General features: G+C 39.8%; 1 non-coding gene across 1 annotated transcript; it reads left to right on the top strand.

Moving 5' to 3' along the window:
* Positions 1-15307: 15307 nt before the first annotated feature.
* LOC112700210 (small nucleolar RNA R71) lies at positions 15308-15415 on the top strand. The gene has a single exon (XR_003153124.1). It is a non-coding gene; the product is annotated as a small nucleolar RNA R71 (small nucleolar RNA).
* The last annotated feature ends 1510 nt before the right edge of the window (positions 15416-16925 follow it).

The following is a 16925-nucleotide window of genomic DNA, read 5'->3' on the forward strand; positions in this document are numbered from 1 at the left end:
TAAATCAAGGTTCATTATGATTAGATACTCAAAGCTTAATTGCAAGGGTTGGTGTAGGACTAGATTGCTTGGGTCTAAGATGATGTTTGGTCACTCAATTGAGAATTCCTCTTGCTCGCCACCCGGATGGATCAATGAGATGATCAACTTCAAGACAGGTGTGAAAATAAAGTGTGGGATCCCGGATCGCACAAGGAGAATCAATTTTGGGAGCCCGTGGCTTGTGGAGAACTCCATCAAGGCTTGGAGGCATTACCTTTGAAGAACAGAGCTTATTGGAAGTCCAAGCATTGGTGGATGTTCAAAGATGGATTCAAGCACAAGCCACCCTGATGAGGAACTCCCTAAAAGTCCAATTTAAGGACAATAAACAAAAGTGCTAGGTGGGAGACACCCCACTATGGTAAATTCTTTTCATTTTCTCTTTTGTAAATATTGGTAAAATTAGTTTAAATTCATGTTTTGTTTGGTTTGTTGAGTTTATTAGGAAGTTTAATATGTTGAATAAGGTTTTATGGTGTTTTAGTAGCTGTTTGGAAGGTTTGGAATGCTCGGATTGGTGCAAAAACATAGAAAATTTGGAAAAGCAGAGCACCAACCCACGCGTACGCGCACCTCACGCGTACGCGTGCTCCAAGCTTTTCGGCCAATCCATGCGACCGCGTCACCCACGCGAACGCGTGGATGAAGAAGTTTCATTCCTCCATACACCTACCCGAGAGTTGTGCCTGCATCGCGCGAACTTTGTGCCTAAGGCACAAGTCAACCCACGCGTATACGTGCCTCACGCGTATGCGTCGATCTTCTCGGACACCACCCGCACGTACGCGTGCTCCACGCGTACGCGTCGATCCCATTTCAAGCCTTACTCCATACACCTTTTTTTCTTCTCTTCTTGCCATTTCTCTCCTTCTTCTTTCTTCTCTTCAATTCTTTCCCATCTTCAACCATCATCCAACACTACCAAACACCAATTATAACCATTTCTTTTAGGTAGTTACTTAGTTAGTTGAATTTTCCTTTAATTTTCTACTTTTTATTATAAGTGTGGATTATTAATCTTGTTTACCGTTTATTGCTGCTACTCACTGATAAGATGTTATTTTAACATCATTGTTGTTAATTTTCATTGTTGGATCTTTTGTCGAGGTTATATATTGCTACTTGGTTCGATCATGGATGATTTTGTGGATACCAAGTACATGTTACATTGCCTTCAAGCTTGTTAATTTTTTCGAATTGCATGATTTGGCCACCATGTGATTTGAACCTTATTCTCTGATTAGGCAATTTCTTGTTGGATGTTGTACATCTATCTTAATGCATTGTGCTTCTTGATTATATGCATCCATATGTGTTTCGCTTGAATGCTTTCATGCTTCTTTATTGCTTGTTCGGTTATCTTGACCTACAAGTTTAAAAGCATCTCAAGCCCACTAGAATAAGTGAAGTACATGCTCCTTTTGTGATATAGCTTCGTATGCTACTATGCTCTAAACTGCGCACAATTTAGAACCACACACTTATATTCATCAATGTCAGACTAATTCACTCACTCAATTTTAGTGATTTACCTCATTCCAACAACTTGAGCTTCCTTGCTTTTGCATTTACTTGTCTTACTATCCTACCTTCTACTTTCAGGATGGGTCACTATAAGCAATGGAAGCGGAATAAAGAACATGCAGCAACCAGTTGACCTACCAGCTGAAGGTAGCAACTCGGAGAGTCGCCGTACCCCGTTGCTCATCTTTGAATGCACCAAGGACGATGCAAACTTTTAAGTATGGGGAGGTCGTTCGACCAGTCGGCGCTTTTGGGCGACAAGTTTCTAATCTCAACACTTTTGCATTTCATCTCTAGGTTTTTTAGGATTTTGTTACATTTTCTTATTTTGCATATATATGTATAAAAAGCTTAGTCAAAATAATGAAATTTTTCAAGGATCTATTCTATAGGGCATCTCAATTGATTTGAGTGAAAACTTTTCATAGAACTTGCTTGAATTATACATACATTGTGAAACATGTTTTGAGCTAAGAACACACAACCTTGGGAGTTTTGAACCTAATTGTGTGGTTACATCTTATAACCACTTATTTTCCTTCTTGTGTGCATTGTTCTCTTTCTATGATTGTGATCTTTGATTTGTTTGATTCTTTATGTCCATTATTCCTTATATTCATGCATTTATATGATTGAGGCCATCATTTCATTAGCTCACTTACCCAAATAAGCCATACCTTTTATCAACCTTTGTTAGCCAATTTTGAGCCTACGATTAAACCACTTGTTCTTTATTTTAGCACATTACGAGCCTAAAGCAAAAAACAATGAAAGTCCCTTGTTTGGATCTTTGATTAGCTTAGGCTAGTGAGAGTGTTTATTATTTAAGTTTGGGGAGATTTGGGAACATTGGTTGGGATAAAAGGATGTTTTGTATTTCTATATTTGGGAATTGGGTACACACTCATGTATTGATTAAATGTATAGACCTTATACATTGACATTCTCGTACAAAGCTTGAAAAAAAATATATGAGAAAAACAAAAGAAAAAGAAAAAAAGAAAATAAAAGAAAATAAAAAGAAAAAAATAATAAGAAAAAGAAAGAAAAAGAAAAGCAATAAAAAGGGGACAAAATTCCCCAAAGTAAAGCTCAATAAAGATCAATGCATATGTGTTGTGAAGAGAAAAGAATGCGTGAGTATGTGAAAAAGTGAAGAATGGGTAGTTAGGTTAGCACTTAATTGTATAGGTTGTTATATAGGTTAGGTGGGAAGCTTAAGTTGATCAAAGATTCAAATTCTAGTCCACTTAACCATATACAATCCTACCTTGACCCTAACCCTATTACAACCTTATGGAAAGACCTCATGATGAATGTATGCATGCATGAAATAATTGTTGATTGTTAGATGAGAAACAAATCTTGGAAAGCATGATTATGGGAGAATTAAGTGAATCAATCCTAAACACTTGAGCAAATAGAGTGTAAACATGACCGGTGAGGGTTCGATTGCTCAATTACATAGTTTCACCTAGAATCACCACTTTTCTTGCAAGTGTGTAAAAATCTTTAATAACTCAATTCAATTGTGGATTTGATTTAATTGCTATCGCTTTAGCCCTTAAGCTTATATATGTTTTCTTGGAAATTGATTTGTTTTGACCAAGTAGTTGCATTCATTTAGATAGTTGCATGTAGATAGATTGCATTTAGCTAGTTTGTTACATTGAACAAATGTTGATACTCTTTGTTTCCTTCTTAATTTTAGCATGAGAACATGCTATGGTTTATGTGTGGGGAGGTTGATAAACCCCATTTTCAGGGTTTATCTTGTGCTCAATTTGGAGGATTTTTTGACCTTTTACCTACATTTATCCAAGGAAATAGCATGGTTTCATGATTGTCTCCTAATTTGTGCTTATGTGTGAAAACGTACTTTTTAGACCTTTAATGTGTCAATCTTAATTCACCTTTAATTCCAATAGATGCCTTGATATGTTTGTCAGTGAATTCAGGTTGAAACGGCCAAGAATGGATCAAAGGGATGAAGAGGAAAAGCATGCAAGTGGAAAACTCATGAAGAAATAAGGATTTGGGATGCTGAGATCGATGCGCAAGTGCAGCAGACGCACACGCGTGGATTGTGGAGTCACATGGCGACGCATAAGCGTGGATAGCAAAGTGCCAAGCGATGCGTACGCGTACATGGCGCGTACGCGTCGATGCTCGCACGTGACTCACTTAAAGGCAAAACGCTGGGGGCGAATTCTGGGCTTCCCAGGCTTAGATCCAACTCATTTCTGAGGCTATTTAAGGTAGAATTCAAGGGGGGGTCAAGACATTAGAATCACTTCACACATAAGGACATAGTTTAGTTAGAGAAGTAGTTAGAGTTAGTTTCTAGAGAGAGAAGCTCTATCTTCTCTCTAGAATTAGGATTAGGTTTAGGTTAATCTTTTAGATCCAGATCTACTTCTTCTCTTGCTTCAATTTTCCTTTTGCTTTATGAATTCTCTTATAGATCTATATTTCTTCTCAATGCAATTGGTAAATTTTTGTTGTTTCATAATTGTTTTGTCTTTCTATTGTTAATCTCTTACTTTTGTAGTTGTAGATCTCTTTAATTCTTGCAATTCATGTTGTTTACCTTTATTGCCTTTTATGTGTTTGATAAAATACTTCTTTTAGTTATGAGTTAGATTTTGTTCCTCTTGGCCTAGGTAGATAATTAGTGACACTAGAGTTATCAAACTCTCTTGTTGATTGATAATTAGAGATTGCTAATTGACTTGAATGCCACTAAACCTAGTCTTTTCTTAGGAGTTGGCTAGGCCTTGTGGAATCAAGTTAATTCATCCACTTGACTCTCCTCAATGGTTAGAGGTTAACTAAGTGGGAGAAATGAACAATTCTCATTATAATTGATAAGGATAACTAGGATAGGACTTCTAGTTCTCATACCTTGCCAAGAGCTTTCATAGTTATTAGTTTATTTCCTTTGCAATTTACAACTCTTGTCTCTTATTCCAAAAACCCTAAAACATACCTCTAACCAATAGCAAGAACACTTTATTGCAATTCCTAGGGAGAACGACCCGAGGTTTGAAAACTTCGGTTTATATTTTTAGGGGTTTGTTACTTGTGACAACCAAATTTTTGTATGAAAGGATTATTGTTGGTTTAGAAACTATATTTGCAACGAGAATTTATTGTGAAATTCTAGACCACACAAAAATCCAATCATCAATGCTGAATAGGGAAGGAAGAAATGAGCTGAAGCTCATTTAGGCTAAGTGAGTTGGTTGGGCCTTGGGCCCAATACGGGTTCGGTTCACCCAATTTGGTCCGTTCGGCCCAATATTGGGCCAAATTCTTTAAAATTAGTGTCAAATTTTTATTTTAATTAACACTATTTCATAAAACTATAAAATTCATATTTATTTTTTCTTTTATTAAAAAAATAATTTATTGACTAATTATTCATTAATTTTTACGTGGTTTACATCCTACCCACCTAATTAAGAATTTGCCATCAAAATTTAGATTCAGTTACCTGAAAAGAGGTGTGGGTAGTCCTTACGAATATCTGATTCGAGTTCCCAAGTGTGTTCTTCAATACCAGCATGACTCCAAGCTACTTTAACCAAGGATACTTCCTTTCTGCGCAAACGCTTAATGTTAGTGTCGACGATTCTGATCAGAGCCCTTTGAAGTGTTAAATCTTCTCTTATTTGACCGATTCAGGTTTCAGAACATGACTTGCATTGGGATTATACTTCCGAAGCTGCGATACGTGAAACACATTGTGCAGGTTCGAAAGATGCGGCGGTAAGGCAATCCTGTAGGCTACCAGTCCAATCCTCTTCAGGATTTAAAATGGACCGATATAACGAGGATTTAGTTTCTTCATTTTGATTGCTCTATCCACTCCGGTTGTTGGAGTAACCTTCAGAAACACATGCTCTCCAACTTCAAATTCTATAGGCTTCCGCCTTTGTTCAACGTAGCTCTTTTGGCGGCTTTGAGTGACAAGCATTCGGTTTCGGATTTTCTTTATCTGTTTAGTGATTTTAGCTATCATTTCAGGCCATAACAAGCTTTTCTCCCTAGCTTCATACCAGCATAGCGAATATTGACACTTCCTCCCATACAGAGCCTCATTCGGAGCCATTCCGATGCTCGCATGGTATCTGTTGTTATATGTAAACTTCACAAGCAACATATACTGATCCCAGCTCGCCAGCTGGTCCAAAACATAAGCCCTCAGCATGTCCTCCAAGGTTTGGATCGTCCTCTCCAACTGACCATCAGTCTGAGGGTGATACGCAATACTCAAGCTTAACTAAGTTCCAAATTCCCGTTGGAAAGCTCCCCAGAATCTTGAGGTGAAACGAGGATCTTTGTCAGATATAATGGTGGTAGGCACGCCATATAATCTCACAACCTCTTTAATATACAAACGTGCTAGCTCCTTCTGCATACAACTCATCCAAATGGGTAGAAAGTGAGCCGACTTTGTCAGTCGGTCCATAATCACCCAAACAGCGTCATACCCAGCTCAAATTCTTGGTAAACTGATACAAAGTCTATTACGATGCTCTCCCATTTCCATTGCAGAATCTCTAAAAGCAAAAGGGTTCCTAATGGTTTCTGATGCTCAATTTTAACTTTCTGACAAGTTAAACACTTAGATACGTGCAATGCTACGTCGTTCTTCATTCCCGGCCACCAGAACATCACTTTCAGATCATGGTACATCTTAGTACTTCCTAGGTGAATAGAAAATCCGCTTTTATTTGCCTCCTTTAAGATATCATGCTACAAAGTTCTAACATCCGGCACACAGATCCTGCCCTTAAAGCTCCATAATCCATCTTTGTCCCATGATACTCTCCATTACTTTCCTTGATCAATTTCCGGTAATACCTTCTACAATTCCTTATCGTCTTGTTGAGCTTTTTCAATCTCAATCTTGGACTTAAAATCACTCACAATTTGTAATTGACTTAAGCACAGAGTTCCAGATACTTTTTGGACACCTAATTTTAGGTTCTCGAATGCCTTTAGCAATTCCTCTTCTCAAAGTATCATCCAAGCAGCACACAGTGATTTTTGGCTTAGGGCATCCGCCACAACATTTGCTTTTTCAGAGTGGTAACTCAATCCAAAGTCATAATCCTTTAAAAGCTCCATCCACCTCCTCTAACGCATATTCAGTTCTTTCTGATAAAAAAGGTACTTCAAGCTCTTGTGATCGGAAAAGACTTGAAACTTGATGCCATACGAATAATGTCTCCAAACTTTAAGAGCAAACACAACGACAACAAGCTCTAGGTCATGAATTGGGTAATTCATCTCGTGTGGCCTTAATCACCGTGAGGCGTATGCCACAACATTACCGTGATGCATCAACACGCACCCCAGGCCCTTCAATGATGCGTCACAGTATACCTCAAATGGTTCATTTGGCTTAGGCAATACTAATACAAGTTAAGTGGTTAACTTCTACTTTAATACTTGAAAACTTTTTTCACACTCAGAAGTCCAAACAAATGGCACGTCCTTCCTAGTCAACTTAGTTAAAGGAAAAGCGAGTTGTGAAAACCCTTTAATGAACCTTCGGTAATAACCCGCCAAATCGAGAAATCTCCTAATCTCTATCACAAAAGTTGGTCGCCCCCGGTCCATTACCGCCTCAACTTTAGCAAGATCCATAACAATCCTTTGTTGACTTACCATATGACCAAGAAACTTCACCTCACTCTTCCAGAACTCGCATTTAGACAACCTGGCATACAATTTTCTCTCCTTCAAGATTTATAGCACAGTCCGCAAGTGGTCTGCATGCTCTTCATCAGTCTTAGAATAAATCAGTGTGTCATCAATAAAGACGATAACGAATTTATCCAAAAACGGACGGAAAATTCTGTTCATGTAGTTCATGAATACTGTAGGAGCATTCGTCAGTCCAAAAGACATTATAGTGTACTTGTAATGATCATAACAAGTTCTGAAGGCAATCTTAGGGATGTCTTCATCCCTTACCCTTATCTGGTGATAACTGGATCGCAAGTAAATTTTTTAGAAAACTCCAGCACCTTGCAGTTGGTCCATTAGATCATCGGTTCTTGGTAAAGGATACTTATTCTTCACAGTGAATTTATTTAGCTGTCGGTGGTCCACACACAGATGCATACTTCTATCTTTTTTCTTTACCAGTAACACTGGCACTCCCCATGGAAAAACACTCGGCTGGATAAAACTTTTACTCATCAGTTCTTCTAACTAATATTTGAGTTCAGTTAATTCCAACAGTGACATTCGATAAAGAGCAATTGAGATTGTCCTAGCCCCAGGCACCAACTCAATCACAAACTCGATTTCTCGAGTAGGAGGAAATTCAGGAATATTGTCCAAAAACACTTCAGAAAATTCACATACAACCGGAATTTGTTCTAAGTTTTGTTCCTCACCCAACACATTTGCCGCCAATAGAACAACAACCTCGCATTTGTATCCACTACAGTTCAGAACTACAGAGTTCAAATAATAATCCTTCGCAATAACCAGCCCCTTCTGACCCTTTCGACATAAAATGCAATGTCCTTTCAGAACAATCTGACAACACGCAGTTCTTTGACAACCAATCCAATCCAAGATGAGATCAAGACTAGTCATCGACAGACAAATCAAGTCATGGACAAAATCCCGCTGTTTAACTCAGAATGACACTTGTTGGCAAGCTCTAGTCACAACGACTTCTAAAGTAGCATTATGCACTTTCAAGTCATAACCCAACACTACCATCTTCAATCCTAACTCGTTAGCCTTTTCAAATGCTATAAATGAATGCGTCGCTCCAGAATTAAACAAAGAATTTAAAATTTTACTAGCCACCTCATAGTTACCTTTAATCAAGGTCTCGGATCCCTCAGCACCTGCTGCAGAAGTCGTGAACACTCTTCTCGGTTGTTGTACTCTACCGGTCTCATACTTCTTCTTTTCTCAACAATTCCAGGCCAGGTGCTCGAGTTGTCTACAAAAGTAACATACTTCCGATCCTAGTCTGCACGGGACTCCAAGATGATATCTCTCGCACCTCGGACAACTTAGCTCATTCTGGGGCTGCTTTCCATTCCTTCTCCCTTGATTAGCATTATTATTTGGCCTTCTGAAGTTGTTTTGACTTTGATTATACTGTGAGACAAAGCTTCAACGCTTAAAGTTTCTGGCCTTCGGTGCAAATTTTCTTCCTTGAGTCCTCTGAAAAGGCATCCTCTGACTTTCCTTCTCCAATGCTGCCTTCCTCACAAACTCTTCCGCCACTTGGCTTTTGTTCACAAGCTCGAAAAAGACGCTAATTTCCGTCAGCCCAATGGAGCTCAAAATGTCACTCTGAAGTCCTCCCTCATACTTTATACACTTTCATTTTGCAAAATCCTCCGGAGCACTGGTGCGCGAAATTGTGAACAATACTTTTTCACAACTCTCATAATCCCCGGTAATGGCTCCAAAAACGTGGTAGCTCAATACCATGGCATTACACAACTTCGCACAACTAACCAGCAAGTGCACTGGGTCGTCCAAGTAATAAACCTTACGTGAGTAAGGGTCGATCCCACGGAGATTGTTAGTATTGAAGCAAGCTATGGTCATCTTGTAAATCTTAGTCAGGCAAACTCAATTGTATATGGTGATGAACGAAAATAACATAAAGGTGAAGATAGAGATACTTATGTAATTCATTGGTAGGAACTTCAGATAAGTGCATGAAGATGCCTTCCCTTCCGTCTCTCTGCTTTCCTACTGCCTTCATCCAATCCTTCTTACTCCCTTCCATGGCAAGCTTAAGCAAGGGTTTCACCGTTGTCAGTGGCTACCTCCCATCCTCTTAGTGAAAGCGATTTGCATATGCTCTGTCACAGCATAGCGGAATTCATCTGTCGGTTCTCAATCAGGCCGGAATAGAATCCAGTGATTCTTTTGCGTCTGTCACTAACGCCCCGCCCTCAGGAGTTTGAAGCACGTCACAGTCATTCAGTCATTGAATCCTACTCAGAATACCACAGACAAGGTTAGACCTTCCGGATTCTCTTGAATGCTGCCATCAGTTCTCGCCTATACCACGAAGACTCTGATCTCACGGAATGGTTGGCTCGTTTGTCAGGCGAGCACTCGGTTGTCAGGCGATCAACCATGCATCGTGCAATCAGGAATCCAAGAGATATTCACTAGAGCCTTGATCGCTTGTAGAACAAGAGTGGTTGTCAGTCACCTTGTTCATGGGTGAGAATGATGATGAGTGTCACGGATCATCACATTCATCAAGTTGAAGAACAAGTGATATCTTGGAACAAGAACAAGCGGAATTGAATAGAAGAACAATAGTAATTGCATTAATACTCGAGGTACAGCAGAGCTCCACACCTTAATCTATGGTGTGTAGAAACTCCACCGTTGAAAATACATAAGCATAAGGTCTAGGCATGGCCGAATGGCCAGCCTCCCAATGATCTAAGAACTAAAATGTCCAAAGATGATCTAGAGATCTAAAGTGATCAAAAGATTTCTAATACAATAGTCAAAGGTCCTACTTATAGAAAACTAGTAGCCTAAGGTGTACAGAAATGAGTAAATGACATAAAAATCCACATCCGGGCCCACTTGGTGTGTGCTTGGGCTGAGCAATGAAGCATTTTTCGTGCAGAGACTCTTCTTGGAGTTAAACACCAGCTTTCATGCCAGTTTGGGCGTTTAACTCCCATTTGGGTGCCAGTTCCAGCGTTTAACGCTGGGATTTCTTGAGGTGACTTTGAACGCCGGTTTGGGCCATCAAATCTTGGGCAAAGTATGGACTATCATATATTGCTGGAAAGCCCAGGATGTCTACTTTCTAACGCCGTTGAGAGCGCGCCAATTGGGCTTCTGTAGCTCCAGAAAATCCATTTCGAGTGCAGGGAGGTCAGAATCCAACAGCATCTGCAGTCCTTTTTGGTCTCAGAATCAGATTTTTGCTCAGGTCCCTCAATTTCAGCCAGAAAATACCTGAAATTACAGAAAAACACACAAACTCATAGTAAAGTCCAGAAAAGTGAATTTTAACTAAAAAATAATAAAAATATACTAAAAACTATCTAGATCATACCAAAAACATACTAAAAACAATGCCAAAAAGTATACAAATTATCCGCTCATCACAACACCAAACTTAAATTGTTGCTTGTCCCCAAGCAACTGAAAATCAAATAAGATAAAAAAGAGAATATGCAATGAATTCCAAAAACATCTATGAAGATCAGTATTAATTAGATGAGCGGGGCTTTTACTTTTTGCCTCTGAATAGTTTTGGCATCTCACTCTATCCTTTGAAATTTAGAATGGTTGGCTTCTTTAGGAACTCAGAGTCCAGATAGTGTTAATGATTCTCCTAGTAAAGTATGATGATTCTTGAACATAGCTATTTATTGAGTCTTGGCTGTGGCCCAAAGCACTCTGTCTTCCAGTATTACCACCGGATACATACATGCCACAGACACATAATTGGGTGAACCTTTTCAGATTGTGACTCAGCTTTGCTAAAGTCCCCAATTAGAGGTGTCCAGGGTTCTTAAGCACACTCTTATTTGCCTTGGATCACAACTCTTTATTTCTTTATATATTTTTTTTTTCGATTTTTCTCTCTTTTTTTTCGGTTTTTTTTTTTTGAAATGCTTTTTTTTCTTGCTTCAAGAATCATTTTGATGATTTTTCAGATCCTCAATAACATGTCTCCTTTTTCATCATTCTTTCAAGAGCCAACATTCATGAACCACAAATTCAAGATACATATGCACTGTTTAAGCATACATTCAGAGAACAAAAATATTGCCACCACATCAAAATAATTAAACTGTTATAAAATTCAAAATTCATGCAATTCTTCCTTTTTCAATTAAGCACATTTTTTTTATTCAAGAAAGGTGATGGATTCATAGGACATTCATAACTTTAAGGCATAGACACTAAGACACTAATGATCACAAGACACAAACATGGATAAACATAAGCATAAAATTCGAAAAACAGAAGAATAAAGAACAAGGAAATCAAGGAACGGGTCCACCTTAGTGATGGCGGCTCTTTCTTGCTCTTGAAGATCCTATGGAGTGCTTGAGCTCCTCAATGTCTCTTCCTTGTCTTTGTTGCTCCTCCCTCATGATTCTTTGATCTTCTCTAATCTCATGAAGGATGATGGAGTGTTCTTGATGCTCCACCCTTAGTTGTCCCATGTTGGAACTCAACTCTCCTAGGGAGGTATTTAGTTGCTCCCAATAGTCTTGTGGAGGAAAGTGCATCCCTTGAGGAATCTCAGGGATCTCATGATGAGTGGGGTCTCTTGTGTACTCCATCCTCTTCTTAGTGATGGGCTTATCCTCATCAATGGGGATGTCTCCCTCTATGTCAACTCCAACTGAATAACAGAGGTGACAAATGAGATGAGGAAAGGCTAACCTTGCCAAGGTGGAGGTCTTGTCCGCCACCTTATAGAGTTCTTGGGCTATAACCTCATGAACCTCTATTTCTTCTCCAATCATGATGCTATGGATCATGATAGCCCGATCTATGGTAACTTCGGACCGGTTGCTAGTGGGAATGATTGAGCGTTGTATGAACTCTAACCACCCTCTAGCCACGGGCTTGAGGTCATGCCTTCTCAATTGGACCGGCTTTCCCCTTGAATCTTGCTTCCATTGTGCGCCCTCTTCACATATGACTGTGAGGACTTGGTCCAACCTTTGATCAAAGTTGACCCTTCTAGTGTAAGGATGCTCATCTCCTTGCATCATAGGCAAGTTGAACGCCACCCTCACACTCTCCGGACTAAAATCCAAGTATTTCCCCCGAACCATAGTGAGATAGTTCTTTGGATTCGGGTTCACACTTTGGTCATGGTTCTTGGTGATCCATGCATTGGCATAGAACTCTTGAACCATCAAGATTCCGACTTGTTGAATGGGGTTGGTAAGAACTTCCCAACCTCTTCTTCGGATCTCATGTCGGATCTCCGGATATTCACCCTTTTTGAGTGAAAAGGGGACCTCGGGGATCACCTTCTTCATGGCCATAACTTCATAGAAGTGGTCTTGATGCACCCTTGAGAGGAATCTATCCATCTCCCATGACTCGGAGGTGGAAGCTTTTGCCTTCCCTTTCCTCTTTCTAGAGGTTTCTCCGGCCTTGGATGCCATAATGGTTATGGAAAAATGAAAAAGCAACGCTTTTACCACACCAAACTTAAAATGTTTGCTCGTCCTCGAGCAAAAGAAGAAAGAAGAGAGTAGGAGAAGAAGAAATGAGGAAGAGGGAGATGGTGGTGTGTTCGGCCAAAGAGGGGGAGAAGTGGTGTTTAGGTTGTGTGAAAATGAAGGGTTGAAGAAGGGTATATATAGGAGAGAGGGGGGTAAAGGTTCGGCCATTATGGGTGGGTTTGGGAGGGAAAGTGGTTTGAATTTGAAGGGTGAGGTTGGTGGGGATTTATGGAGGATGGATGTGAGTGGTGAAGAGAAAGATGGGATTTGATAGGTGAAGGGTTTTTGGGGAAGAGGTGTTGAGGTGATTGGTGAATGGGGGAAGAAGAGAGAGAGTGATGGTAGGGTAGGTGGGGATCCTGTGGGGTCCACAGATCCTGTGGTGTCAAGGAAAAGTCATCCCTGCACCAAATGGCATCAAAATTCACGTTTTGAGCCATTTCTGGCGTTAAACGCCGAGCTGGTGCCCATTCCTGGCGTTTAACACCAGGTTCTTGCTCTTTTCTGGCGTTTAACGCCAGTCTGGTGCCCCTTTCTGGCGTTAAATGCCCAGAATGGTGCCAGACTGGGCGTTAAACGCCCAACTGCTAGGCTCACTGGCGTTTGAACGCCAGCAGCATCTTCCTCCAGGGTGTGCTGTTTTTCTTCCTGTTTTTCATTCTGTTTTTGCTTTTTTCATTGTTTTTGTGACTTCTTATGATCATCAACCTACAAAAAAGATAAAATAACAAAAGAAAATAATTAAGTATAAAACATTGGGTTGCCTCCCAACAAGCGCTTCTTTAATGTCATTAGCTTGACAGAGGGCTTCTCATGGAGCCTCACAGATACTCAGAGCCATGTTGGAACCTCCCAACACCAAACTTAGAGTTTGAATGTGGGGGTTCAACACCAAACTTAGAGTTTGGTTGTGGCCTCCCAACACCAAACTTAGAGTTTGACTGTGGGGGCTCAGTTTGGCTCTGTTTTGAGAGAAGCTCTTCATGCTTCCTCTCCATGATGACAGAGGGATATCCTTGGGCCTTAAACACCAAGGATTCTTCATTCACTTGAATGATCAACTCTCCTCTATCAACATCAATCACAGCCCTTGCTGTGGCTAGGAAGGGTCTGCCAAGGATGATGGATTCATCCATGCACTTCCCAGTCTCTAGGACTATGAAATCAGTAGGGATGTAATGGTCTTCAACTTTTACCAGAACATCCTCTACAAGTCCATAGGCTTGTTTTCTTGAGTTGTCTGCCATCTCTAGTGAGATTTTTGCAGCTTGCACCTCAAAAATCCCTAACTTCTCCATTACAGAGAGGGGCATGAGGTTCACACTTGACCCTAAGTCACACAAGGCCTTCTTGAAGGTCATGGTGCCTATGGTACAAGGTATAGAAAACTTCCCAGGATCCTGCCTCTTTTGAGGCAGTTTCTGCCTAGACAAGTCATTCAGTTCTTTGGTGAGCAAAGGGGATTCATCCTCCCAAGTCTCATTTCCAAATAACTTGTCATTCAGCTTCATGATTGCTCCAAGGTATTTAGCAACTTGCTCTTTAGTGACATACTCATCCTCTTCAGAGGAAGAATATTCATCAGAGCTCATGAATGGCAGAAGTAAGTCCAATGGAATCTCTATGGTCTCATTTTGAGCCTCAGATTCCCATGGTTCCTCATTGGGGAACTCATTGGAGGCCAGTGGACGTCCAGTGAGGTCTTCCTCAGTGGCGTTCACTGTCTCTTCTTCCTCCCAGAATTCGGCCATGTTGATGGCCTTGCACTCTCCTTTTGGATTTTCTTCAGTATTGCTTGGGAGAGTGCTTGGAGGGAGTTCAGTAATTTTCTTGCTCAGCTGACCCAATTGTCCTTCCAAATTTCTGATGGAGGACCTTGTTTCAGTCATGAAACTTTGAGTGGTTTTGATCAGATCAGAGACCATAGTTGCTAAGTCAGAGGTATTCTGCTTAGAACTCTCTGTCTGTTGCTGAGATGATGATGGAAAAGGCTTGCTATTGCTAAACCTGTTTCTTCCACCATTATTATTATTGAAACCTTGTTGAGGTCTCTGTTGATCCTTCCATGAAAGATTTGGATGATTCCTCCATGAAGGATTGTAGGTGTTTCCATAGGGTTCTCCCATGTAATTCACCTCTTCTATTGAAGGGTTCTCAGGATCATAAGCTTCTTCCTCAGATGAAGCTTCCTTAGTACTGCTTGGTGCATTTTGCATTCCAGACAGACTTTGAGAAATCATATTGACTTGTTGAGTCAATATTTTGTTCTGAGCCAATATGGCATTCAGAGTGTCAATCTCAAGAACTCCTTTCTTCTGACTAGTCCCATTGTTCATAGGATTTCTTTCAGAAGTGTACATGAATTGGTTATTTGCAACCATTTCAATCAGCTCTTGAGCCTCAGTAGGCGTCTTCTTCAAATGAAGAGATCCTCCAGAAGAGCTATCCAAAGACATCTTGGACAGTTCAGAGAGACCATCATAGAAAATACCTATGATGCTCCATTCAGAAAGCATATCAGTGGGGCACTTTCTGATCAATTGTTTGTATCTTTCCCAAGCTTCATAGAGGGATTCTCCTTCCTTCTGTCTGAAGGTTTGGACTTCCACTCTAAGCTTACTCAATTTTTGAGGTGGAAAGAACTTTGCCAAAAAGGCATTGACTAGCTTTTCCCAAGAGTCCATGCTTTCTTTAGGTTGGGAATCCAACCATGTCCTAGCTCTGTCTCTTACAGCAAAAAGGAATAGCATTAGTCTGTAGACCTCAGGGTCAACCCCATTAGTCTTGACAGTGTCACAGATTTGCAAGAACTCAGCTAAGAACTGATGAGGATCTTCCAATGGAAGTCCATGGAGCTTGCAATTCTGTTGCATTAGAGAAACTAATTGAGGCTTAAGCTCAAAGTTGTTTGCTCCAATGGCAGGGATAGAGATGCTTCTCCCATAGAAGTCAGGAGTAGGTGCAGTAAAGTCACCCAGCACCTTCCTTGCATTGTTGGCATTGTTGTTGTTTTCGGCTGCCATGAGTTCTTCTTCCTTGAAGAATTCGTTCAGATTCTCTAAAGAGAGTTGTGCTTTGGCTTCTCTTAGCTTTCTCTTCAAGGTCCTTTCAGGTTCAGGATCAGCCTCAACAAGAATGCCTTTGTCTTTGCTCCTGCTCATAAGAAAGAGAAGGGAACAAGAAAATGTGGAATCCTCTATGTCACAGTATAGAGATTCCTTTAGGTGTCAGAGGAAAAGAAGAGTAGAAGACAGAAGTAGAAAATTCAAACTTATCAGAGAAAATGGAGTTCGAATTTTGCATTAAGGGGTAGTGTTAGTCCATAAATAGAAGGATGTGAGAAGGAGGGAACTAATTTTCGAAAATTAAGTGAAAAATTTTGAAAACATTTTTGAAAAACATTACTTAATTTTCGAAAATGAAGATGGAAAAGAAATCAAGTGATTTTTGAAAAAGATTTTGAAATTAGAAATCAGAAAGATTTGATTGAAAACTATTTTGAAGAAGATGTGGTTAAGAAGATATGATTGATAAAAAAAATGTGATTGAGAAGATATGATTTGAAAACATTTTAAAAAGAATTGATTTGAAAATTAAAAACTTGACTAACAAGAAAAGATATGATTCAATCATTAAACCTTTCTCAACAGAAAAGGCAACATACTTAAAATGTTGAATCAAATCATTAATTGATAGTAAGTATCCTTGAAAAAGGAAAGAAGTTAATTTTGAAAAAGATTTGATTGAAAAATTGATTTGAAAAAGATTTGATTTTGAAAAGATTTTGAAAACTTAGAAAAAAAATTGATTTGAAAACAAAATCTTCCCTTCTAGCCATCCTGGCGTTAAACGCCCAGAATGGTGCACATTCTGGCGTTTAACGCCCAAAATGCTACCCTTTTGGGCGTTAAACGCCCAACCAGGTACCCTGGCTGGCGTTTAAACGCCAGTCTGTCCTTCTTCACTGGGCGTTTTGAACGCCCAGCTTTTTCTGTGCAATTCCTCTGCTGTATGTTCTGAATCTTCAATTCTCTGTATTATTGACTTGAAAAGACACAAATTAAAAATATTTTTGGATTTTTGATAATAAGGACAAACCAAAATGCAACAAGAATCAAATAACAATGC

This window comes from Arachis hypogaea, chromosome 6 (genome assembly GCF_003086295.3).
Source record: "Arachis hypogaea cultivar Tifrunner chromosome 6, arahy.Tifrunner.gnm2.J5K5, whole genome shotgun sequence".
NCBI classification, from domain to species: Eukaryota; Viridiplantae; Streptophyta; class Magnoliopsida; order Fabales; family Fabaceae; genus Arachis; species Arachis hypogaea.